Source organism: Zootoca vivipara, chromosome 1 (genome assembly GCF_963506605.1).
Source record: "Zootoca vivipara chromosome 1, rZooViv1.1, whole genome shotgun sequence".
Taxonomy (NCBI): domain Eukaryota; kingdom Metazoa; phylum Chordata; class Lepidosauria; order Squamata; family Lacertidae; genus Zootoca; species Zootoca vivipara.
In genome coordinates, this window is record NC_083276.1 from 122012277 (window position 1) to 122038750 (window position 26474).

The 26474-nt window shown below is 43.8% G+C and overlaps 1 non-coding gene across 1 annotated transcript; it reads right to left on the minus strand.

Moving 5' to 3' along the window:
- Positions 1-23986: 23986 nt before the first annotated feature.
- Positions 23987-24055, minus strand: TRNAS-UGA (transfer RNA serine (anticodon UGA)). The gene has a single exon. It is a non-coding gene; the product is annotated as a tRNA-Ser (tRNA).
- Positions 24056-26474: the final 2419 nt, after the last annotated feature.

Below are 26474 nucleotides of genomic sequence, written 5' to 3' on the forward strand. Positions count from 1 at the left end.
AAACTATTGCTGCAAAAGCAATTGCAGCTAAAAACATTCTAAAAGCAGTTACAGTCGCACCTTGGTTCTCCTTGGTAATTACCTTGGCATTTGCCTTGGTAATCAAACTTGGAACCCAAAGAGAGACTCATCCTGCTTTTTGCTGGCCACACTTCCTTGGGAGCAATGCTTTTCAGGAAGTGTTGCCAGTGGAAAGTTGATGAGATCTTTCCAGAAGGCACAGCAGCTAGTGTAGCTGGCTGAAGAGGAGCAGAGAGCAGGGTGACGATTTTCATTTTTCCTTTCTTTTTTTTAAAAGAAAGTTAAAAGGACTTCCTGATGTCATTGCCATGCTTTTCAGTCTGATCACTCTCTTTTGTTCCTTGACATTTCCTTGTCTTCGGGGAACAAGCATCATTTGAAATGTTAATTGAGGAAGAATGGCAGATAGTGCAATAGGCACACTGCAGATCAAGGGATCAGTATGTAAAGCAAGTTCGCCGCTTTCCCCTGGGCCAAATGTCATTACAAATGATCTAAAGCAGACTTGTGAGCGTTAATAGAATTGCCCTTTCTGCTTCCCTTGCCCGCAATATAAGTGGAGGCTTCAATCATGTTGCAAATAAATTAATACTATGTGGGAATATAACCTTGTTTTATTGGGAACCAACATTTTTGTAATGCAAGCAGGGCCTACATTGGGCATTTTCATTCTAATCCAGGGGTCGGCAACCTAAGGCCCATGGGCCACAAGCGGCCCACGGGGGTCGTTTTACCAGTCCATGAGCCACCCCCAAACTGAGCCGCCTACTCGGCGACTCGCTGTGCTGCGCTAAACTGGCACAGTGTGGCGAGGGGACTGCGCAGATGCAGGTGGAAACTGTGTCTGCACAGACACAGACGTCAGAAATCTCATCTGCGCAGATGCAGACGCTGGAAATCGCAGGCGTGGGCATTAGCGCAGGCGTTCGCAATCACGCGCACCCACGATTCGGCCCATGGAGGGGGCTCCGTGACAGTAAGCCATGGCAGGGGAATTTGTAGCCCTCAACATGTTGTTAGACTCCAACTGCCAGCATCCCCCCACTATTGGCCACACTGGCTAGGCCAGATGGGAGTTGTCATTGTGATAGTCACATGCAGGGCTGTCTTAAGCATATGCAGTGCTGGGGTGCAAAGATCTGCCTGGCACCCCCCTCCCCCCAGGTTACTCAGCCCCAGGCGCACAGGAGCTCGGAGCCAGCCTCAGCACCTTACTTTTAATGTTTGATGGACTATTGCAGGGTTGGCCAACTCCCAAGAGACTACGATCTACTCACAGGGTTAAAAACTGGCAGTGATCTACCCCCATTTTTGGGGTGCATGGCAAAGATGTGTTTTTTTAGGGAGAATGCCCTGTTTTGGGGGGGGGGCTGCAGGTTAAAGTTGTTGAGCTTTTTTTGAGGTGCAGGACAAACATGTTGAGCTTTCTTTAGGGGAGCAGAAGTTGTTGAGCTTCTTTGGGGGGAGATCTACCGGTGATCTACCACAGATGTCCATTGATCTACCAGTAGATCATGATCTACCTGTTGGACATGCCTGGACTATAGTATTTTAATATTTTGTTGGAAGCCGCCCAGAGTGGCTGGGAAACCCAGCCAGATGGGTGGGGTATAAATAAAAAATTGTTGTTGTTGCTGTTGTTTACCACAAAATAGCATACATCATACCTATAAAAAATAATAATAGAGTATTTATTTTAAAAAGTTTCTAGATAAACTCTGGAAATGCTTGCTGAAATAGAATTAAAAAATAAAATAAAATTCAAGGCATGCTGAAATCCATGCAATGTTGGCATCTGCCTCGACTCCAGTGAGAAGGTGTTCCATAATGCAGGAGCTGCAAGGCTGAATTGCCTCCTTCTAGGAAATTTGGTTTCTGGGTCATGAGGCTCTTTGGATCCTTGAGACGTAATTTTCTCTTTCTCAGTCACACACACGGAGACACTGCTTTGTCTTAAAAGGTTTGCAAATGATTTGTGCATCTTAAAAATAAAGATGTTAAGAACAGTACAGCTGGATAATATCTGGGAGTGGCTAGCTTGGGTGAGGCAGAGCCACTATGCTAGCTTTCAGGCAGGTGGGTCACTGGGAGGGAGAGGGGGAAGGGAGAGGCAGTGGGGATGGTGCCATGTTCAGGGCCGGATTTAGGTTTGATGAGGCCCTAAGCTACTGAAGGTAAAGGTAAAGGGACCCCTGACCATTAGGTCCAGTCGTGGACGACTCTGGGGTTGCAGAGCTCATCTCGCTTTATTGACCAAGGGAGCCGGCGTAGAGCTTCCAGGTCATGTGGCCAGAATGACTAAGCCACTTCTGGCAAACCAGAGCAGCGCACGGAAACACCGTTTCCCTTCCCACCAGATTGGTACCTATTTATTTACTTGCACTTTGACGTGCTTTAGAACTGCTAGGTTGGCAGGAGCTGGGACAGAGCAACGGGAGCTCACTCCGTCGCAGGGATTCGAACCGCCGACCTTCTGATCGGCAAGCCCTAGGCTCTGTGGTTTACCCCACAGTACCACCCGCATCCCTACTGAAGGTAATGGGGCCCTTTATATGTCCAGCTGTCCTTTGTCAACAACTAATTGTCACTGTTTTTTTGTGTTGAATATATGCTATATGGTCATTGATGGACCTAATAGGTATCTAAAGCCATTTGCGCATGTAGCCATTCAACCAGTCCATGCAGAATGTAGGCACCCTATATATAGAAATGAGCAAACCAGTTATATTTTAGGGAGCGGGCGAGCAGGTGGGGCCCATTACTTACACCATAGGAGCCTACACAACACAAAACACTGTTGCTGTATGTAGGTTTTATTTTCTTTCTTTTTTATCTTATATTTTGGAAATGTACGTCCAGTTTTTTCCTTTGATTTTTTGGGGGGGACCCAAAGGTATAGCTTGTTTAGCTTATACATAAATCCAGCACTGGGCATATTGCAAAGGCATTGGTGGAATCAATCCAGTGCTCCTGCCAATGAGTTTGCACCATCCTGACCTCCCCACAGCCTCTCCACCTCCTTCCTGCTAAGTAATAGCAAGCCAGCTGCCGGAAGCTAGTGTAGCATCTCTGCCTCACTTGGAGAGATGCTTCTGATCACATAAATAGTTCACCTAGCTCCATGTCTTCTCTGCTTCTGTAGGACAGTCATAAAGAAAAGGGAAGTTCACAGGGCAGCCTTTGTGCTGTCATCTACCTGCACTTAGCTCCCAGTCAGAGAAATATTGACTCGGCTCTCGGTTGTCAGTAATGGCTCCTTGCCACTGATACTATTTGCAAACCTGTTGGCCATCCTCAACAGTTGCACAAATCTAGTGCTCTTAGAAGCTATGTATTATTATTATTATTTGTATTTTGTATTGCACACTGATTCAATAGCTCCTGGCTGTGAAGCAGTCTATAAACCCATAATACAAATAAAATAGCCCGTTGGCTATTTTCCAGGCATTGCTATAAAAAGGATAAAGGCATTTCCCACTCTAGGTTTCGGTGATATTGAATCAACTACATGGTCAGTCCAAGAAGCGCTGCCATTGCTCTAAATTAGCTTCATTTGTCACCCTCTCTGATGTCAGAACATAGCCAAATCTGTTTGGTATTGTAGCATCCACATTCACTATGTGATCCCTGATTGGCTGGAATGAAGATATAAAGAAGAAAGCCCTCAGAATGTGGTGTCAAAACCAACATTATACAGAATACAACAAATGAGTCTGAAAACGGATCAAAGCTCTCACTAATTGAGGGTATTTTCAGGAAATAAGTCGCACAGGAAAGGAATTGGTACAGTCAGGGCCGGCTCTAGGTAGAGTCCCGGTGGCGCGCAGCGCGCAACCTGCTCGAGACTGCCCTGGATACAGTCCTAGTTTCCATCACTGTCCTAATCTAGAACTGAGTACAACACACACACACACACACACACACACACACACACACACACACACACACAGCCAATGTGGTTTGGGTCACATCCACACCATATATTTAAAGCACATGACTTCCCCCAACAATTCTGGCAACTGTAGTTCATTAAAAAGGTGCTAGCTCTGTGAGGGTTAAACATCAGTTCCCAGGATTTGTTGGGGACATGGTTTAACTATATGGTGTGGATGTTACCCCACTCCAATATGTGGAAATAGCATCTGTATCTGCACCTTGTAATGCAGACATTGCTTGTCTCACATCTGGATCCCTGCCTAATATTAGTCTGCAAATCTACAGCAGTGTTCAAGATTTGGCACTCCTCACTTCTTATTTTCCTTAACCCAAGGACTATTCCTTTCTGCGAGCCCCCACCTTTTGAGAAGTAAAATGAACCATTTTCCTTCTTCACTATATCTGCACTGCAAATGATTTCATAAACCTTTCTACCCTTGCTCTTCTAGCCAGAGATTGTAATTTCAGCTTGGGGAAAATCAAAGCCAACATTTGCTTTCTTGGTTCAAATTGCTAGGTTGGGAAAGCTAAATAATTTTGAGACGAGCTCTGCTCCTTCCTCACCAAAATGTTCTGAAGTGAACAGGACACACACAGGGCTTTAAATCCATGTCTTATTGTGGAAATCTTCCTAATTTTTTCTTATAACTCATGCAAGTTGGAACACAACTTGGAAGAAGCAGAAGGACACAGCAACTTGTTTCCATATTTCCATAGAGAATACTGTCCCATTTTTCTGCTTCTTGGGAGCTAAGATGTTAGAGGCAAGTGTTCTACTCTAGAATTTCAGCTCAAACTAATTCCTCAATACAGATAGGGACTTTTTAAGGCCAGAGAGAATTCAGTTATGTGATTCCACTCTTACACAGAACCGTTCTGAGAAGCAACATGCACACACGTTGTGCGAGGGATTCAATCACATACCAAAAAAATTAGGTTTGCACAATTAAAGTGGTTTAAAATACTATTCCACAACAATCCACAAATGGAGTTTTTGTGGTTAGGAAAGTGACAAGGAAATGCATTAAAAAGTGTGGGTTGCCTATTGGTTGACGTATAACCCCTGTGCAAACAAATCAGGATGAACGCTTATTGGCACATAACCTTGTTGCAAACAAATCAGAATTCATACTCCGTAAAGAGTGAGTATTATACAGGGCCGGGGTATCTTTGACCCCCTCAATATTGTGCGCATGATGTCATGTGTGTTGCACATCACAGCTTCAGCAGCCGGCATCCTCCAGGTGATACAATATTGTGCGCATGATGTCACACGTGCGCTATGCGCTATGCACTAGACCCCCTCAATCTTGGGAACAACCTGGCATCTCTGGTATCATATGACCTCTGTGTAAGCTTTGTGGCAGCAAATCAAGATGAAAGCTCAAGAAAAAGGCCATCTGGGGCAGCCAATACTGCTATAATTGACATCAAGTTCAAGAAACAGCTGGAATCTGAATTTAGATATAAATTTCACCATGCTCCTTTATGGGTATAGGAGATGGTTCCTCATTCAGTTCTGCGCTTCACTAGGCTTGCACTAAAACAGACCAATGCAACATACTGGAAGGATAACAGGATGGCTAGAGAGAGGAGATGAATATTGGCCCATGTCTCACTCTGCTTACCCTTTCCCTCATAAACACCATCTGTTTTCATCAAGAAAACTGCAGCTTTTTAAAGGCCACCATGAAGCTCTATACATGCAATTCAAAATAATGGGAAGAAGAAGAAGAAGAAGAAGAAGAAGAAGAAGAAGAAGAAGAAGAAGAAGAAGAAGAAGAAGAAGAAGAAGAAGAAGAAGAAGAAGAAGAAGAAGAAGAAGAGGAGGAGGAGGAGGAGGAGGAGGAGGAGGAGGAGGAGGAGGAGGAGGAGGAGGAGGAGGAGGAGGAGGAGGAGGAAGACAACAGCAGTAACTACATTTTAATAGGATGATTCCCAAAACTACAACAGTATCTGATTTTTAGTGGGACTTAAAGAGCATTTGGGGGGGGGGGTTAAACATTTCATTTCAATACACACTGTGCACCAACCAATTTTCCTTTAATAGGGTGGTTTTATCTAGTAAGTGAACCCAAAACCAAGGCAAATGGTTTGCAAGCAGAAGGCTGCAAAGTCCATGTGGTTGTTCCATTCTTTGCTCTTACAACACCCATGCCTGCACCACACATTGGTTGCCAACGGAGGTTGCAGTGTCTGTTAAGGATCTGGTACTAGTGCCAGATCCATAATACTGAGTGCATCCATAGACCAAGACTATTCAGCAACCTCTATCCCACACACATACACCTGGTTTCAGCACCCACAAATAGCAAGTGGAATTAGGGCAGGCCATCTGTACTCACCCCTAACATTTTTACCATTTGAACTGCTGAAGGCAATTTGGTACAATCAGTTGCCATTAAACTGTTGAAAGCTACACCAAACAAAACAAAACAAAACAAAACCCAGCAGAAGCAGTCCCTGCAAGTGGTTGCTTCAAACCAGAGGCAGCTGTTGCCTTTAATTTCCAGTCGTGACTGATAGGTGAACTCATTCGAGAGAGGAATGGCTGTAAAACTAAATGTCTACAGCCAGATGAAGAGACTGGAGATGCCCCTTAAATCCCATTAATGCCAAAACAGCATTCACAGCCCTTTCCGTGTGGAGCTAACTAGCACTGCAAAATATTATCTAATATAATGGTTCGTTTTTTATTACCTAAATAAGATGAAGTAATGTTCTGAATCTGCTGTGTTAAAAAAGGGAGGGGGAGAGGAAGTGAAATATTACAGACTCCCCCTCCCCCTAATAAGATTTGAAAGGTCAAAAGGGTAAGCAGATGGCTAGCAGTAGGATTGATGGCACTTTTAGCCGTTGTTTGGACGTGCCAGGCAAATCTCTGCAAACTTATGCGACTGTAAAATCCAGTGACCCCCACATTAGAGGAGGGTGGTGCCCCTGATATATGTGTGGTTTTAGACATGACATTGATCATTAGTTTACTGTCAGAACTTGGACTCTGAAGATTCAGTATGATTTATCCATTCCATCATTTTTACGAACCCCCTTGCCATCTTTATATTTTATAGGGAATGTGTGTTTGTGTGTGTTTATGCATTCTGTATGTCAAAGAATGGAACTGAGCCTGTGGTGATGATTAAAACACTATCTCTTTACAACAATGAGCAATCTTCTCAACATCTTTTTTTGCTAATAAAAATTTACGTGAGATATAAAGCAGGTAGATCATTTGCACCACGCAAGTCCCCTCGTGAGCCACTCTGGTTGTCATCGGTGAATTCCTAATGAAGATCAAAGGCAGAAGAATGTGATCACTTTGTGTGTGTGTGTGTGTGTGTGTGACTGTCGTACAACAAGGAAATTATTAGCTCATAAAAGGAACTATGCAATACTGCTGACCTTGGAATTTGCTGCTTGCCTCACAAAGAGAAACCGAGGGCTGGAATTTGGCTCTGTTTCTCGACGGCTTCTGCTTTTGTTGAACTGTGCCATGTGCAGCTGAAATGAGTTGAAGGCTTGCTTCCAAGGTACACGCAGACAAGAAGGTGTCAAGGGCAGGGAAGTAGATGCAATAGCTGTGGACCTTGGGTCAGCTTTTGCAAACCTGGTGATCTCCACATTTTTTTAAACTACAACTTCGATCAGACCCAGCTAGTGTGGAGGGCACTAGGTTAGTGGAAGCTGCCTTAGATGAACAGAGTGTTTTTTATTAGCCATCTGATGTCATGGCATTGTGGGAGGAGCCAGGTGATGGAGCTGAATACAGTGGCTAGCGGTTCCTCCTCTCTTGCACTTGGCAGCCTTCTGGCCTCCTTCACCCCCCTGATGGTAGGTAACATTGTAGGAACTCACCCCCCCCCAAAAAAAATGGGGCAAAAACACTCACTCCCCCAGAGTTGGCACCCCTGTATCATAGATACATGGGAGCAGCCTTTTCTTTCTCCATACAATTCACCAGGAATGGGTTGCATGTGTGTTTATTTAGCAAAATTTATACAGTGGTACCTTGGTTTAAGAACAGCTTAGTTTATGAACAACTTGGATTAAGAATGCTGCAAACACAGAAGTAGGTGTTTTGGTTTGTGAACTTTGCCTCGTAATCTGGCGAACCGGGTTCGCGTCTCCGCTCCTCCACATGGAGCTGCTGGGTGACCTTGGGCTAGTCACAATTCTCTGAAGTCTCTCAGCCCCACTCACCTCACAGAGTGTTTGTTGTGGGAGAGGAAGGGAAAGGAGAATGTTAGCCGCTTTGAGACTCCTTAGGGTAGTGATAAAGAGGGATATCAAATCCAAATTCTTCTTCTTCTTCTTCATTTGTAAATTGGGTCCCCCACTGCTATGGGAAAGCACACCTTGGTTTAAGAATGCTTTGGTTTAGAAACGGACTTCCAGAACGGATTAAGTTTGTAAACGAAGGGACCACTGTATACCACTTGACTGCAAGAAAACATGAGTGGTTTAGACCAGGCATCCCCAAACTTCGGCCCTCCAGATGTTTTTGACTACAATTCCCATCATCCCTGACCACTGGTCCTCTTAGCTAGGGATCATGGGAGTTGTAGGCCAAAACATCTGGAGGGCCGCAGTTTGGGGATGCCTAGTTTAGACTATGACATATAGTAACTCCTTCAGAGCAGTTTAAAATTATTAGAAGGCATCTCAAGGCAGCCCTGTTCAGGGAAGCTTTTAATGTCTGATGGATTTCTGTATTTTAATATTTTGTTGGAAGCCGCCCAGAGTGGCTGGGGGAACCCGGCCAGATGGGCGGGGTATAAATAATAAATTATTATTATTATTGATCCCCTTCATGGATCAATGCCTTGTCGTGGCGAAGGGGCTTGAATAACTCAGAGAAGCTATGAGCTATGCCATGCAGGGCCACCCAAGATGGACAGGTCATAGTGGAGAGTTTTGACTAAACGTGATCCACCTGGAGAAGGAACTGGCAAGCCACTCCAGTAACCCTGCCAAGAAAACTCCATGGACAAAGACAACAGGCATATAAAAGTTATGACGCTGGAAGATGAGCCCCTCAGGTCGGAAGTAATATTATTATTAGATGGTTGGACAGTGTTCTCGAAGCTACGAACATGAGTTTGACCAAACTACGGGAGGCAGTGCAAGACAGGAGTGCCTGGCGTGCTATGGTCCATGGGGTCACGAAGAGTCGGACACGACTAAACGACTAAACAACAACAACAATTATTATTATTATTATTATTATTATTATTATTATTATTATTAGTTGTTTTTGTTTTTGTTTTGGTCATGTATATTGTGTTTTGTTTTATTTTGATTATGTGTTTTGTGTTTTTATATTGTGATTTTATCCTGTGAACCACCTTGAGACCTGCAGGTATAGGGCGGTATACAAATTTAATTAAAATAACAACAACAACAACAACAACAACAACAACAACAACAACAACAACAAAACGAAAGGTAAAGGGCCCCTAAATGGTTAAGTCCTGTCAAATTTGACTAAGAGGTGTGATGCTCATCTCTGCTTTCAGGCCGAAGGAGCCAGCATATGTCCGGAAATGGTTTTATGCACATGGGAAACTGGCTTGGGCCTGAACCCGGTTGATTCACCCATACATAATGAAGGAGGACTTCTTCTTTGAGTTGCTATGGCTCCCAAATAATACTTACACACATGATTGTGCATAGATTTGGAAACTGCCAATTAAGTCAGAGCTCAGAAAATACTCCTCTTGGAAAGTGCAATGACAAAGAGGATTAAGGATATTCAACTAAGCCAATTTTAAACCAGCCTGATGGGACTCCCAAATCCTGGTCTGATAAGGTTCCCAGGACAGACAAACACAGCCCAATGATGGACAGATTTCCTTCCATTTGATGGGGGCTTTTTATAAGATTTCGTTGAGGTGTCTCATCCTTAAGAGATCTGAAAATGCTGGGGAACAAGGTATGTTAAAGAGCATAAAGGAGCATGTGTTCTTATCTTCCAGTGTGCAACCCCAACTCCACTCCGTGAACTTCTCAATCAATGTGGAATAGTCTTGTGCACGATCTGGGAATTGTGAGAGATAATAAATTGGTATAATGATCCATTTTGTTAGATGGAACAAATGTGCTGTTGAGCCTCTATTTCCTTTCCAGCACCAGCACTGAGTATCACAGGAACAGATCAGGAGAAGTGAATAGCATTTGTATGTACTGTAATGATCAGTTCACTCCTAAGTGAAATCCAACAAGTTATTTTTGCTTAAATGAAGGGAAATGAACGATGCAGCTAAACCTTCAGTTCCTGCAGCATACATCACCGCACAGATCTACCACAAGCAGAAGCTCATTTTGCAAAGCAGCATGGTTGGTGCTACCCCATGGATATCTACAGGAATGATCTCTCATTTTATATGCATCCTGACCTGCGCCTGCTTAGAATGGCCTTTTCCCCTTAAGGTAGTCTTTAATAGCTCCCAAAAGACAAGGCCCACGTGTTACTAATTCAGAAACTAGTGCTTCCCATGCTCAGCTGATGAATTGATGCTCCTCGGTCTGAACTGGTAAATTAACTGACTGCTCAGCAGGGCCGTGGAATTGGGAGCTTCCTGAACATCAGAGATCGCCTTGGAAGCAAGTCCCAGAGGCTTCACACCATCCCTGAGTATGAATTTGTGTGGGCAAATACAAGGTGTGAACTGGTCCTGAATAAGGCAACTGAATGGGGCAACTGCGCCCCTGAAGGAGCAGGTGTGTAGCCTGGGAGTTATTTTGGATTCACAGGTGTCCATGGGGGCACAGGTCAATTCTGTGTCCAGGGCAGCTGTCTACCAGCTCCATCTGGTACGCAAGCTGAGACCCTACCTGCTTGTGGACTGTCTCGTCAGAGTAAGGCATACTCTAGTTAGCTCCCTCTTGGACTACTGCAATGTGCTCTACATGGGGCTACCTTTGAAGGTGAACCAGAAACTGCAATTTTCCCGGAATGCAGCAGCTAGACTGGGAGTAACTGGGAGTGGCCGCCAAGACCACAAAATGCCAGTCCTGGAAGACCTACATTGGCTCCCAGTATGTTTCTGAGCACAATTCAAATTGTTGGTGCTGACCTTTAAAGCCCTAAACAGCCTCGACCCAGTAAACCTGAAGGAGCGTCTCCACCCCCATCGTTCTGCCTGGACTCTGAGGTCCAGCTCCAAGGGCCTTCTGCTGGTTCCCTCACTGCGAGAAGCCAAGTTACAGGGAACAAGACAGAGGGCCTTCTCGGTAGTGGCACCCGCCCTGTGGAAGGCCTCTCATCAGATGTCAAGGAAATAAACAACTACCTGACTTTTAGAAGACATCTCAAGGCAGCCCTGTTTAGGGAAGTTTTTAATGACTGGTGTTTTAATGTATTTTTAATCTCTTGTTGGAAGCTGCCCATCTGGCTGGGGTATAAGTAATATATTATTTATTATTATTATTATTATTATTATTATTATTATTATTATTATTATTCAAGCGATCTCACTGGTATGGCTAGCAGGCTTGTGGTTGAGATAGGCAGGAAAAGGTCTGTTATCATGGGATCTAATTTTGCTCTTAATCCAAGATGATTCAGTTCACATCTTGATTTGTGGGGAGATGTAGCTGAAGACAGGAAATACTTGCATGTAAGAAACTAGAATGTATTGAGCAAAATGTTCCTAGATGGATAGACCGACAGACACGGACTCACCACTTCCTTCTCATATCTGCCCTTCCATGACACTCCCAATCTCCTGATGGATCAGGATTGGGCTCAGTGCCCTCCCACACACCAATTGCACATTTGAGCAACACATGGAAACTCTGGCCTTGCTGACATATTGCATACCTGTCAACTGAGCGGGATATCCCAGAATTCCAGAAGCCACCCAACTTCTGATTGGCTCCAGGGATGTCCCATTTTGGCTCCTGTGAGAACATGGCCCCAAAAGATGCCTGTTTTTTTTGGGGGGGGGGAGCCAGATGACTCTCATGAGAGCACAGCCCCCAAAACAGGCATTTTTGGGGCCACACTCTCATGTGAGTCACCTGGCTCCCACGAGGGCATGGTCCTGATAAACGCACATCCCAATTCCCCTCTGTGGCCTGTTGGAGGATACAATATTGACCCTCTACTTAAGGGAGGAACCTTGGCCTAAACGGGATTCCACCTTGCATGGAGGGCTTTCTAAGCAAGTATCTATGTTAGTAAAAAATCCCTATTTCATCCACCTGCTCACAACGAGTTCCTTGGAAACAGAAATAACTGCTTAGTTGGTGGCATAGACAAATATTCCATAAGAGTGAGTCTGTTTTGAAAGTGCCCCCGAATCCTCAAGCTCAGCAGGTCTGTGAGGAAGTTTGGGAATTACGCCGGAACGTCGCTGCTTAAGACTGGCTTGTAAAAAGAAATGTATACAGCAATTTCTATCTGCAGGATAATTACTGCTGTGCTCCTCAAGGTAATTTGTTTACAATTGCTCTTTTTCCCCATTCTATGCGCTTCTGGGTTCACTCGATTCTATGCGCAGAGTTTTCACACCAAAATGAGCAGTTAGCTAAATGCTAATTAAAACCAGTGTGCCAGCTTAGCAAGCACAGCAGGAGCCAGAGCAAAAGAGCATGCTCTGGAATTAATTTTTCAGTGTTTACCTCCAAAAAGCCAAAGAAAATGTTAGATAAATTCATGTCACCGAGCCTGGCCACTTTATGCCCTGGCACAATTGCCATAGTAATTCCTTTGGAAAGACGGCTGCAGCAGGGGCATAGCATGGCGGGAACAAGGGGCACAATTTTGATGGGGTACAACTAGGTGCCCACATGCAGGTGGCCAAGAGAGTGTCATTCGTGGTGACGTGTGCAACCCATCACACCGTCACAGCTCTGGCGGTGTCGGTGGTGATGGCTGGGCTGGTGCTGCGGGCTCTGTTCACCCTCCATACCCCAGCTCCTGGTGTGCGCCTGCCCCGGGCACCGGCAACCCACACTACACCACTGGGGTTGCGGTTCAATCCTGTGCTACCTATATTGCCAACAGCCTGGTTTTTCTGAACTTCCTGTCTATAGGTACTGTGCCTGTATTTCAAAAGTCCACCTATTGTGTCTAAAGGACACGACTGATTGTATTTTTCTGTGGTGGCCTTCCTCAACATGGTAACTTCCAGATGCGGCAGACTACAACTCTCATCTCCCCTTGACCATTAGCCATGCTGACTGGGCCTGATGGGAGTTGGAGTCCAAAACATTTGGACCCCATCAATCTGGGAAAGGCTGGTTTCTTGCATACACACATCTTCTTTGAATGGTCTGCATAGGAGAAAGAAGGCTCCTGAGCAGTGTAGTGACATGCTAGTAAAAGTGAAGTTATTAATTAAACATATTAATTATATTGCTGTTCCAAACTACTAATTAGGAGATGGTGACCCATAATGGTGGTGTGGGTTTTAAAGTAATGAGCACTCAAGAGAATCGTGTTTTAGTCGCAACACACCCTCTGCATGTTCTTTCCAAGATATAGTATATCGTTCTTTTAGCCTTTGATTTTGAGGTCCCGTTAGGATCACGAGATTAATGGGGAGGAGGCGTTAATCGCTAGATCCTACTAGGCCTGCAGCATGAACAACGTACAGACTCTACAGCATAGAGTAGACCAAACTGGATGAAAATTTCATCCCTGAGACATTTAGTGCAGGCTGTGGATTCTTGGTGCTAGTTGTTTGAGGCCACGGCATCTTGGATTGTGATAAGATAAAAGGAAACATCGTACCATCAGCATAAATAAGATGCTAAAGAATAATGAAGAAAAAGAATATTGTGGAAGGCATGCCATGGTTGAAAATGGAATGTGCAAGTGACGCAAGTAAAGCAATTAACTGTATTGCTATTTTAATGGGCTTGTTTTATTGTGCATTTTAATGATGACCTTCTGAATGTTTTGGTGAAATGGTTGTATTTTCATAGAATCATAGAGTCGGAAGGGACCCAAGGGTAATCTAATCCAGCCCCCTGCTATGCAGGAATCTCAGCTAAAGCATCCATGACAGATAGCCATTTTAATTGTGTGTGGATATATTTCTGTGATTGGTTTTACATTTGTAAACTGCTTAGAAGCCAGTTTGGCAAGTGAGCAGTATTTAAATTAATAAAAGATACTTATGTTGCTGTAACAGCCAGGCTCTTGGTTGTTCCCTCCCCCAGATAGATTATTTTATTTTATTGAATGGTTGGTTTGATTTAATTTCTATACTGCCCTTCATCTAAGGATCACATGACAATTTACAATATAAAAACAAAAAATGCATAACAGAGTAATAAACAAAAGCAATAACTCTCTCTCTCTCTCTCTCTCTCTCTCTCTCTCTCTCTCTCTCTCACACACACACACACACACACACACACAGTTTAAAAGGGCATAGATTTATTTAATTAGCCAAAGGCCTGGAAGAGGAGGGATATTTTGGCCTGGCACCTAAAGAAATGTAACAAAGGTGAGCCATTCCACAAGCACAGAATCAGTGCAGAAAAATCCTGTTCTCATGTTGCCACCCTCTGGACCTCCTGCAAAGAAGGGCCTCGGGTGATGATTGTGGAGGTCTGGCTCAGTTCATATGGGGAGATGAGGTCCTTGACGTATTGTGGTTCTGGGTCATTTCAGGCTTTATAGGTCAAAACCAGCACTTTAAACTGGGCCTAGAAACTAATTGGCAGCCAGTGCAGTTGGGCCAAGATTGGCATTACATGCTCAAACCATCTTGTGCCAGTGAACAGCCTGACCCCTGAATTCTACATCTCCTGAGGATTCCAAACCATCTTCAGAGGCAGCCCTATGTATAACACATTGCAGTAACCTATCTAAAAAATATACTCAGAGTTGAGTGTTGATTTCATGCTATTTATTTCAAGTCATGGTAGACAGTGAGTGAGTGATTTCCCCCAAAACCTCTGGCTATATATATACATTATTTACACAATGCGTCCCATGTGATTGGCTGATTCAACACCCCTCCTGGAGCCTGATTGGACTGCTCCTACAGGCCACTCCGGTTGCTGATTCACTTCCTCCTGGAGCCGGATTGGGCAGCTCCTGCAGACCAATCAGGTTGCTGCCTTCTAGGATCCTACCTGCCTATTGTTCTAGGATCCAAGCTCAGTACCTAACACTATCCTAGAGGTTACCAGAGCATAAACAACAGATGTTAGGCTATCCCTGTCTGGACTGGGGTGCAGCAGAGCCAACAGCCAAAGGCACTCATGCCAACATACCTGCCAAGTTGCTGTCGGAGAAATAAGGGCGGGAGTAGCAGACCGGAAGTAGCGCTGCCGCCATTTTGGAACTGGGCGGAGCATGCTCAGAAGTGACTTTTGATGCTGCTTTGCCCAGTTCCAAAATGGCCACTGCGCCAGAAGTTGCACTGCAGCCATTTTGGAACATGAGTATGACCCCTGTTCTGTAGAGCAGTGCTCCCCAACCTTTTTATCGCCGCGGACCAGTCAACGTTTGATAATTTTACTGCGGCCCGCTGAGGGGGGGGACATTGATTGTTTATATTTTATTTAGATTGTTTTGATTTAATAGTTTTGATTTAAATATATTTAATGTTCCTTGGGCGGCCTGGTACCAATTGATCCACGGACCGGTACCGGTCCGTGGCCCGGGGGTTGAGGACCACTGCCGTAGAGTACACACAAGTACTAGTTATAAAACTGAAGAAGCATTAACCGAAACAGATGATTACACTGGATCACTGTCTGATTTATGGTTAACTACAGATTAAAACAGTTATTTTTTGCCGAAGAACTGGTCGACGTGTTGCCTCCTTTTCTCAGCATTTCGGAACTGGGCAGAACAGCATCAAAAGTCGCTTCTGAGCATGCTCCGCCCAGTTCCAAAATGGCCGCTGCGCCAGAATAAACCAGGGAAAAACAAAACAAAAAATCTGTTTTTTCAGCTAGGAACAGCTGGAAAAATGGGGATTTCCCGGGGAATACGGGAGACTTGGCAGCTATGCATGCCAACCAGGCCATCTGAGCCTTAAGCAACAACCATGGATCCAGAAAGTCCTCTAGCAGTATACCCACTCCTTCAGAGGGAGTGTAACCCCATCAACTGTTTCTCAGTCTTATCTGGACAGAGCTTTAGCATAATTACTGAGGCAAGAAAATGTGCCAGCACATTCACTGCTACACCTCCAGGTGTAAAGGAGAAGCAGAGCTGTGTGTCATCAGCATTTTACAGACAACCAGGGCAGAGTCTGGTCATCTTTCGTAAGATGGTGCCCTGTGTGAGGTTAACATTTGGTACCTTCAAATGGAGCTTCTTCTCAATTATGGAGCTTCTCCATTTTGTGCCACCTCAGCTTGACCCTGTGTGAGGGAACTGCCCAAAATCTGGGACTGCTAATAACATTCTCCAAAACTCAGGATGACCCCATTCCCTGTTCCTCAAATCTGCCATGATATTGCACAAAGTACCCAGGTGGGTGCAATTATGGATTCTCAAAATCTACATCTGTTCACACATACTATGAAGACATGGATGCTGGCAACTGCCAGGATCTCTATAGCATAACGGAGGAAACCATTAAGAAATCTGACTATATCCTTATAAAAAATCTCTGGAATTTAGTTATTTCAGAAAAAAAAAGGCATGTTGTGGGTCTCTAAGGAACAGGAAGATTCTGATCCTTTCTATTCAGCATGATGCGATTTTATTTCATCTTGTTTAGTTCCAAATTTACAGGTATCTCTCCCCATGAGAAATACAGTTGTCATCATTTCAGATTGCCTGTTATTATTTAATATGTTTAGCTTTTGTATGCCCAGCCTTTAGTTGGATATATTATTGAATACTTTTTAATGTATACTTGTCTCTGTGGCTCCATAATAATGTGAAAACTATTTAAGAAACCAGCCTACGCCAGTAACAAAACTGACATAAAAGGTAGAAAAATCCCATCTATCTGGTTCGGTTCCTAATCAATCTAAAATGTCTTCAGAGAATCATTCTATCTATCATTCTTTTTCTTGCTGCTTTCTGCCTAATTAACTCTTCTTCACATGCATTCACCAAGCCGAAGCCAATGGCATCCTGGCCCATCGCTGGCTCGGTAACCATGAACATTATTCCAAATTGCTAAGAGTGCTAGGAAACCTTAGAAATCAGGATATGCCATGGAATGTAGAAGTTCTGTTTCACAACTAGATGGGCTAGAGAAAGTTAGAAGTTAGAAGGAGTCCAACACTACAGTTAGGACAGTGTTGTGTTCTAGTCCCATGGAAAAGTTTCCAAGGTTGAAACAAGGAAAGGCAAGATGAGCCTCGAGGCAAGGCATAAGCTTCAGCACCACGGATAACTCCAAGTGAGCAACGTGCCTCTGGTAAGAGTTGGGGCCTTTTCATCCTCAGTCACCAGACTACCTAAATAAAATTAACTTTGTCAAATCTTAACACAAACTGGGTTTATTTTAATCAAATAACGTGTAAAAATACAAGCTCTGAGATCCTTAACACAATCTGAAAATTAATTAAACACAGTGGGGTGAAGAGAGGATGCATTAGTTTCTAAATTGTACTTTATATTGCTCATATAACTTACGGATCTATGGAACCCCGTAAAAAGATATGGGCACAAAATATTAGCAGACAAATTATTTCCAAGGACTGGAATAAAATTTGGGAATCACAACACTTAAAATCTGTTTCCAGTTTTCTTACGGAAAACTCCTTGAAATTATTACACAGGTGGCATTGCACTCCGTTGCAAATGTCAAAAATGGTTTCTTCTATATCACCTAATTGTTGGAGGGGTTCCCATAAACCTAGTACATATTATCATTTATGGTGGGAATGTCAGCTGCTGCTAGGTTTTTGGGATTTATTTTTGACGGAATGATAAAGAAACTATTGCATGTGGTCCAGAATAAATGTTACCAAATATCACCAAGCTACTCATCATGGTGGCTTTGTGCTGTCTGCAGAATCAGAGGCGGTTGGCCTCTGAATGCCAGTTTTTAGGGATCATGAGCAGGAGGTACGGCAGCACACATGTCCTGCTTGTGGGCTACCCAGAGGCATCTAGTTGCCACTGTGAGAACAGAATGCTGGACCAGATGAGCCTTTGGTCCACCCCTTATGTTCTTAAAAACCGCCGGGCCAGCCTCTTAGTTTGGAATTAAGGGGAAGCCAATGGACTGTTTAGTGCCCAATTTCATTGCCTGCAAATGCTACAGCATTGTGCACCTCTACACCCTAGTGGAATGGATTATTCCACAGCATTCTCTTGGTTGAGATTCATTCATTTCTAATCACCCCCCAAGGCTCTGGATCAAGGTGAAGATGCTTATCATGCCAACGAATTGCTTATAAGCATTATGCTGGAAAGGATATAATTGTGTTCTATTGCTACCCAATAATGATTTCCACATCTGTACCCTGAGTGGCACAGATTCACTCCTTTGGTTTTAACAGCAATCAATATATATTACATCAGATGAGATTTTAAAACACTGATTCAACTAATCAGTGCTACATATATATATATATATATATATATATATATATATATATATATATATATTAAAAAACAACTTGCCAACCCATTGAAAAGTGTTTGTATGCCCCGAAACACAAGATTTCATTACCTCATCATTACCCTACCTTAGAAGCTACAATTCTTATTAATGACCTTCAAATTAGCTGGCTTTTCACATTCTAACTCAAAGCCACAGCATATGTTTAAATGCCATCTCTTCCAGTAGAGAATTTCGCAGACTTAAATGAAAGCAGTATTTCTTTTGGTGAGCTCCAAGGTTTGCATATAGAATTTTCCAATGTGTTTCCCAGGGCTGAAAGCATTTGTCAATTCATTGGTAGCAGAGATTCATTGCTTACAACTTTTTTCTTTTTTCTTTTTAATAAGAAAGGGATTAATATTTTTATTGTTCAAAACAAATTAATTTGTGCATGAATTGTTGTTGTAACCTGTGACAGGTCCTGCTGAGAAGAAGAAGAAGAAGAAGAAGAAGAAGAAGAAGAAGAAGAAGAAGAAGAAGAAGAAGAAGAAGAAGAAGAAGAAGAAGACACTATGTTCAGTGATGGAGGCAATATGATGCTTCGACCACTGCGTCTACACCAGGCATTCCCAAACTTCGGCCCTCTAGATGTTTTGGACTACAATTCCCATCTTCCCCGACCACTGGCCTGTTAGCTAGGGATCATGGGAGTTGTAGGCAAAACATCTGGAGGGCCGCAGTTTGGGGGTGCCTGGTCTACACCATGCCCATACCATGGTGAGCTCCTGTCAGGAATGAGCCATCTCCAAGTGAAGGTTTGAATCCAATGGGAGAAAGCAGCCAGGAATAGAGAGGCTTAGATGTTAGCCAGGCAGGGGAGAGCTGGCAGCTGCAGACTTTGGCTCTTCCTGACCTTGATGGTCCAACTGATAAGGCAGTAGCTGAAAACGGGCTGGAACACAGCCCAAGCTCTCAGGGAGCTCAAACAGGAGCAAACAGACACAGAGGGAGTTTCTCAGAAAAGAAAGAGGCTGGAGATGATCCAATAAGTCTGTGGAGTCGGTGAATGGGAGGGCTGCTAGACAGGAAGCAAAACAAGAGACTAAGCTGCGAAAGTTCAATACATTCTGTAGACACCAGATGAAGTCTTCAAAAGGGTCATCTTGAGTAATGATGCCAGAGGCTTTGTTAGAGCCGTCCGGAGCTATCTGTTTGTTTTTTGCACTAAAACCTCCTCTTTAATCACCTACACTTATTGTGTTATCAAGCTGGGAACCTGGACTCCTGACAGCTCCCCAGCCTTGTCTCTCCTTTGATAAGAGGCAGCAACATGTGTCAGTAAGGCAGGAGAGCAATGCAGGCCCAATGCAGCCCCATCCCCACATCTCTGTTGCCCGCTATTGAATCCACAGACCAAAACAGGATGGGGCAGACTGAAATAGCTTGGTCTATCCCTACTTTCACCCCTGCAACTGTGTGCTCAGCAACATAATGTCTGGCTGCAGGTCAGTTACACAAATGCTGATGCCTGTGACCTAATTAGGATATTATCTAAGATCCATGAAGTCTTAACATGGAAATAGATTCAAATCGCTAGGACAAATTGTGCTTGGACTAACTTTATCTGTGCCAGATAACAGTCCTGGAGCAAATGTTTATGGCCTGATCATAAAACGCACACAAATGTGCATTTCTCAATAAAAATAAAATGCTGACGCAACCCCAATACAATAATTATTGGTCAGGTTTCAAGCCATTGGACTGAGAGAGGAGTAGAAATAGCTCGAAATAAGCCACCTCTGTCTTTTTTTGTCAAGCTAGTGAAATTGGCTATCTAGAGGATAAAATGTGCATGTATTTCATAATTGTATATTACTGCTTCCCCTCAAAGTCTGGGTTGACTTAAAATGTGCTCTCCTGGTTATGAACACACACACACACACACACACACACACACACCACATTAAGTTGCGTTGAGCTCTGTATTCTCAACAGTGTGGACTAGTGAAGAGATCACCATGAAGCCAAATTTGTTTGAGCATTTTTACAGACTAGTGACCTTCATTCTGGCTTGACATAGACAATGGGTTGGTGGTGCCTGAGATAAGTTAACTTGCAGGGAAATCTTATGCATATCTGTTCACAAGTGACCCACACTGAATTCAATGGAACTTACTCCAAGGGAAGTACAGTATATGATTGCAGCCTTAAGATAATTCATGGAAGGAAAAAATTCCCCAGTCTAAACTCATGTGCAAAAGTATTCTGCTTCATTTTTTAATCTGTCCTTTATTGCTTTGGACAGCTCTTACTCTATAATTAAAAGCCTGTCCACTGCAGAATGATTAATTTAATGGCATTTCTATCATCCCACTCCTCTCGGTAAGTACTTCACTTGAGTCTATCACAGACAAACCTATTATTGGCGCAGTTGACTGTCAAGAGCAGAGCAACATTAGAACATAAGTAGAGCCCTGAAGGGTCATAGAGTCACAGAATTGTAGAGTTGCGAACATCTCGTCCAACTCTCTGCAGTGCAGGAATATATGGTTGCCCCATACAGGGATAGAACCTGCAACCTTGGCATCATCAGCGCCATGCTCTAACAAACTGAGCTATCCCTGGCGCAAGCAAAGTCCCATCATGTCCAGCATCCTATTCTCACAGTGGCCAACCAGATGCTTATGGGAAGCCTGAAAGCAGGACCTGAGGTCAACAGCACTTTCCCCACCTGTGTAGAGAGGGGTTTGGATTGCTCTGTTACAGGTGGACACAGGAGCTACATCATTCTTCCCCAAGCTGGTGCCCTCTGGACATTTTAGGCTACAACTTCCATCACAGCCAGCTGGAATGGCCAATAGTCAGGAATGTTGGCAGTCCATCGACATATTGAAGGATCAGGCTGGGGAAAGATGAACTAGAGCAGGCATCCCCAAACTTCGGCCCTCCAGATGTTTTGGACTACAATTCCCATCATCCCTGACCACTAGTCCTGTTAGCTAGGGATCATGGGAGTTGTAGGCCAAAACATCTGGAGGACCACAGTTTGGGGGTGCCTGAACTAGAGGCTTATGCCAAATGCTTGCTTAATTTACCTGCTTTCTAAATTTGCACCAAATCTGCAAAAGCCTCAACACAGCTAACCACAATGTAGTTGAAAAACAATGATCAGCTTTCAGTGACCACCAACAGCAGATAAAGAAATAAATGCAGTCAAGATGAATTGTGCACAGTGTAGGGGACTAGCTTTTTGCCAACTCCAACTCTTTGCCTGTCTCCAAGCAGTCTCCACTGGTGTTGGGTCATTTTGCCCATTCAACCACTATCAATGATAAGAGACCCTTTCACAAGGCTGCCTGTTGTATCTCTGAATGAGTTAGTGTTGTTGTTTTGATACTTTCAAAAGCAGGGAGACTCACACAGACACCCATGGGCACAGAAGGTGAGTCATTCTAAACGCTAAACTTCCTTCCTGTGTGAGTGACGCTTACATCCAGTTTGACTACCAGAAGTTGGAGGATCTGCCTCAGGAGTTAGAGAGTTAAAAACATAGTGTTCTTCCAGCCAACATGCTGAGTCAGACTAAAATTTGCACTGCATTTTGATTAGCCTCATGTTGACTATGGTTTTTTTGGGGTGTGTGTGTTTTTTGTTTGTTTGTTTGTTTGTTTTACAAATTAAGCATATTTTCTTATTAATTAGAGAAGCTTTCTTTAATGCAATCACTTATGACAATATCTGCAAGATGCAAGTTAATTAAAGTTGCTGCGATGGCTGCTTTCAAGAATTCTTTCTTTCCATTAGTCATGATACATTTTCTTTTCTGGAGCACCATGAAATGAAGTGACATGAATAAATTAGAAGATGTGCACAAAGTGATCGGCAAAGTTGGAGTAAAATTCCATCAGCAAAGGCAAATTTGCAAGAGATGCCCTCCAACCTTTCTCCAGTGAAAATAAGGACGCCCTGTTCCATAATAATAATAATTTTATTATTTATACCTAGCCTATCTGACTGGGTTGCCCCAGCCATTCTGGGCAGCTTCCAACATATATAAAAAACATAATGAAAATTAAACATTTAAAAAACTTCCTTATATGGGGCTGCCTTCAGATGTCTTCAGATATCAATGTGATTCTCTACTCCAGGCATAGGCAACTATCTGCATAGGCAGATGTTTTGGGACTACAACTCCCATCATCCCTAGCGATCAGGACTAGTGGTCAGGGATGATGGGAGTTGTAGTCCCAAAACATTTGGAGGGCCGAGTTTGCCTGTGCCTGCTCTACTCCTTCACACTCCCCAAGTAAGGAAAGATTAACACATCTACCCCTTTTATGTTTATCCAATTGGAAGCAATCGCTGACGAAAGACCTACAGGATCTGAAGGTTCGCTATAAGGAATTGTTTGAGGAAACAAAATACCTTTAGTTCCTATGCTTCTCTGCAAGCGATACAACAGGAGAGCAGGTGCTAACTTGGTGCTGTGCATCAGGCACAGTTTCAGATTTGTGCAACTGCACAATTTCAAGTGAAATCTCTGCAAATGCAAAAGACTGAGGCTGCAATGTTGTCGCTAGTGTTCATTTGTGTGTCCTGCCTTCCCTCCCAAAGTAACCCAAGATGGCTAACAATAGCCATGTGGATAACAACAGAATAGAACAGTAATTTGAACCCATAGACAATAAAATACAATGCTACCACAGAATGCATGGGAAGCTGTCTTACACTGAGTCAGACTGTCCATCTAGCTCAGTATAGTCTACACTGACTGGTAGCAGCTCGCCAGGATTTCAGACAGGAGTCTCTCCCAATCCTGCTTGGATGTCAGGAGTCCAGGTTCCCAGCTTGATAACACAGTAAGCGTAGGTAATTAAAAAAGAGGATTTATTGCAAAAACAAACAGATAGTTCTAGACAACTCAAACAAAGCTTCCGGCATCATTGCTTAAGATGACCCTTCTGAAGACTCCTTCCAGTGTCTGCAGAAGATATTTAACTTATGACCTTTATGTCTCTTGTTACAGGTAGGTAGCCGTGTTGGTCTGAGTCGAAGCAAAATAAAAAAATTCCTTCAGTAGCACCTTAAAGACCAACTAAGTTTATATTTTGGTATGAGCTTTTGTGTGCATGTGTATCTGAAGAAGTGTGCATGCACATGAAAGCTCATACCAAAATATAAACTTAGTTGGTCTTTAAGGTGCTACTGAAGGAATTTTTTTACTTTATGTCTCTTGTTTTGCTTCCTATCTAACAACCCTCCCATTCACCGACTCTTTGGATTTAGTGGATCAGCTCCCACCTCTTCCTGTTCTGTGAGGCTGTTTCTGAGTCTATTTGCTCCTGTTTGTGCTTCCTGCGAGCTTTGGCTGTGTTCCTGCCTGCTCTCAGCTAATGCCTTATCAGTTGACTCGTCAAGGTCAGGAATAGCTGAAGTCTGCAGCTGCTGACTCTCCCCTGCCTGACTAACATTTAAGCTTCTCTGTTCCTGGCTGCTTTCTGCAGTTGGCTGCAAGCCTTCACTTGCAGCTGACTCATTCCTGACATTGGAGATGCCAGGTATGGAACCTGGGGCCTTCTGCATTCAAAGCAGATGCTCTACCACTAAGCTACGGCCTCTTTCCAAGGATAGTGACAGCCATAATTGAACTATGGAACACACACACACACACACACACACACACACACACACACACACACACACACACCGCTCCAGCTATGTGTCAAAGACCTTGACTAATAGGTATGTTTTAAGGCAACAGAGTTGGGTACAATAGGAATTCCAGCAGGAGTTGTCAGATTTCAGGGAATCGAATCCCCCTCCCTCACAGCAGGGTGCCAGTAATGGGAACTGAAGAAGCTTTTACCAAGGTCTTTTATTCAATATTCACAGAGAGACATAGCAATGCAGTCTATGGATAATGGTGCTGCTCTGAGTAAACTCCTCCCCCCTTCCCTTCTCAGTTGTCAGCAGCCCCACCTCCCTTATGGTGTCTGCTTAGGGACAATTGCCTCTGTGCTCTCTGCTCTCCTACTTTCATTGCTTGCCATGTTCTGGGAGAAGGGGGGTCTGGAATGCTCTCTAGTGATAACGTGTCAGCCAGCTGTTCCTGTCTCCCATTATTTCCCAGTTTTGCCCCCTTTCCCTCCCTGAGCCATGACCCTCTGCAAACCACCGTTGTAGATCTACACTGTCCTCCTCTTCTCGGGAAGGTTCAGGAGAAGGGGGAGGCGGTCTCCACCATTCCTCCTCAGTCCAGTCCCTCTCAGGAGTGTTGCCGTCTGCTGCCACCAGGGTGCTGCCATCAAGAAGAGTCTGTTTTGCATCACCACTCTATGGGCCATGCCCATTAGGGAGACCCATTGGAAGGGGTGGCATATCAAGCAGAGAAATGCAGCCTGACCTGGGATGAGGCAACTTCTGATTAATCTACCTAGCACAGTAGTGCATATACGTTAAGACAGAGGGGTCAAACAGAGAACCACCGTTATAAAATTCTACACATTCTAAATGTTAAGACACTGTTGTCCAAACTGACTGAAATTTGGAAGGGAACATCTAGGTATTCATTCACTTATCCACTTCAAATATTTATATTTCATTTTTCTAGCTCACAACAGGCCTTCAAGACAACAACCTGGTTCTCTAGTCATTCCCATGTTTTATGAAACCATGAATAATCCTCCAAACTGGATCATTTATTGAAAATTAATCCATAGTAAACACATGAGTCCTTGAGTGGTCACGTGTGTGATCCAGGGTGTCTGTGAGAAATGCCCACTCATAGTGAGGAGAGTCTGACTCCTACTTGAGCAAATGAGAGCAGAACCCCCCCCCCCCGGTAAATGGGGGCTGAAGAGGATTTGACATGTGTGAGAGGGCAGAGCTTGTATGCACACTTTTGTCCTCATCCTTACATTCAGTATTCACTGAATATGGGCAATGACTCCACACACATTCCTTTCTAACTGATTTTGCTGAAATGAAGAAATATTGGGGTGCAGGCAGAAACCAAGCATGGATTTTCTTGTGAGAAAACCCATTTTGGGGGTACTAAAAAGCAAAACCCTGGACTCAGAATTTTAAACTTCTAAATGTCAATCCTTTGCACTTCATGCAGGTTGGGGTTTCTAGCAAAACATTAAAAAACCAAACTGATATTGCCAGCCATTCCCTGTATTATACCATGCGTTTTTGTAGTTTCAAAATAATTTAAGCAAGACGTGCTTGTTCACTATTTCATCTTAAATTACTATTCAAATATCTTATTACCTTGTAATTTTCCTCTAAATCCCCCGCTGGGAAGATCTCTGGTTTAAACTGCCTGCGTTTCTCAATAGATTGATTTTCACACCCACCCACCCCTTTTTTCACCTATTCACCTGAATTGGCAAGGAAGGTCTTGACACAAATTAGAGGGAAATAAATTGGAATCGTGTTTGTATCTGTTTCTTTTCAAGATAATTAAGAAGAGCCTCTTGGACACAGTCGTTGTATCTTGCTTTTTGGAATGCTGTGGCTAGGCTGGACTGCTCCACCGTGGCTGGAAGGTGTTTTCAAACAGGTCTTCCATTGCCACCTTGGCAGATGAGTGGCGGAGTTCAATGCCACCGGTTGTTGCCATCAGAAGCAGGGGTTAGCATTGCAATCCATGGATGGGCTCCGGGCCACTTTGGCAAACAGGCAGTGAAGCAGGTGGTTGCTCACAGTGTGGCCACTTGGGAGAGGATGTGAAGCCATTTGGCGCATACATGCTTTCTGGATGGAAGCAAGCAACACCTTTAGCAGTGGCAAGCAGCCCGTTTGCTGAGGACACACAAAGGCCTAGGAAGCAGAGAATCAAAATTTGCAAACGGTGCATTAGAGACTACTGGTAAGAGAGGCTGATTTTTACTTCACAGTGTTGAATAGATTGTTTGGCTGTTCTTTCACATTATATTTTACCAGTGCTTAGATGTGGAGACCTATTGGTCTACTACTGCAACACGCTCTACATGGGTCTACCTTTGAAGGTGTCGCAGAAACTACAATGAA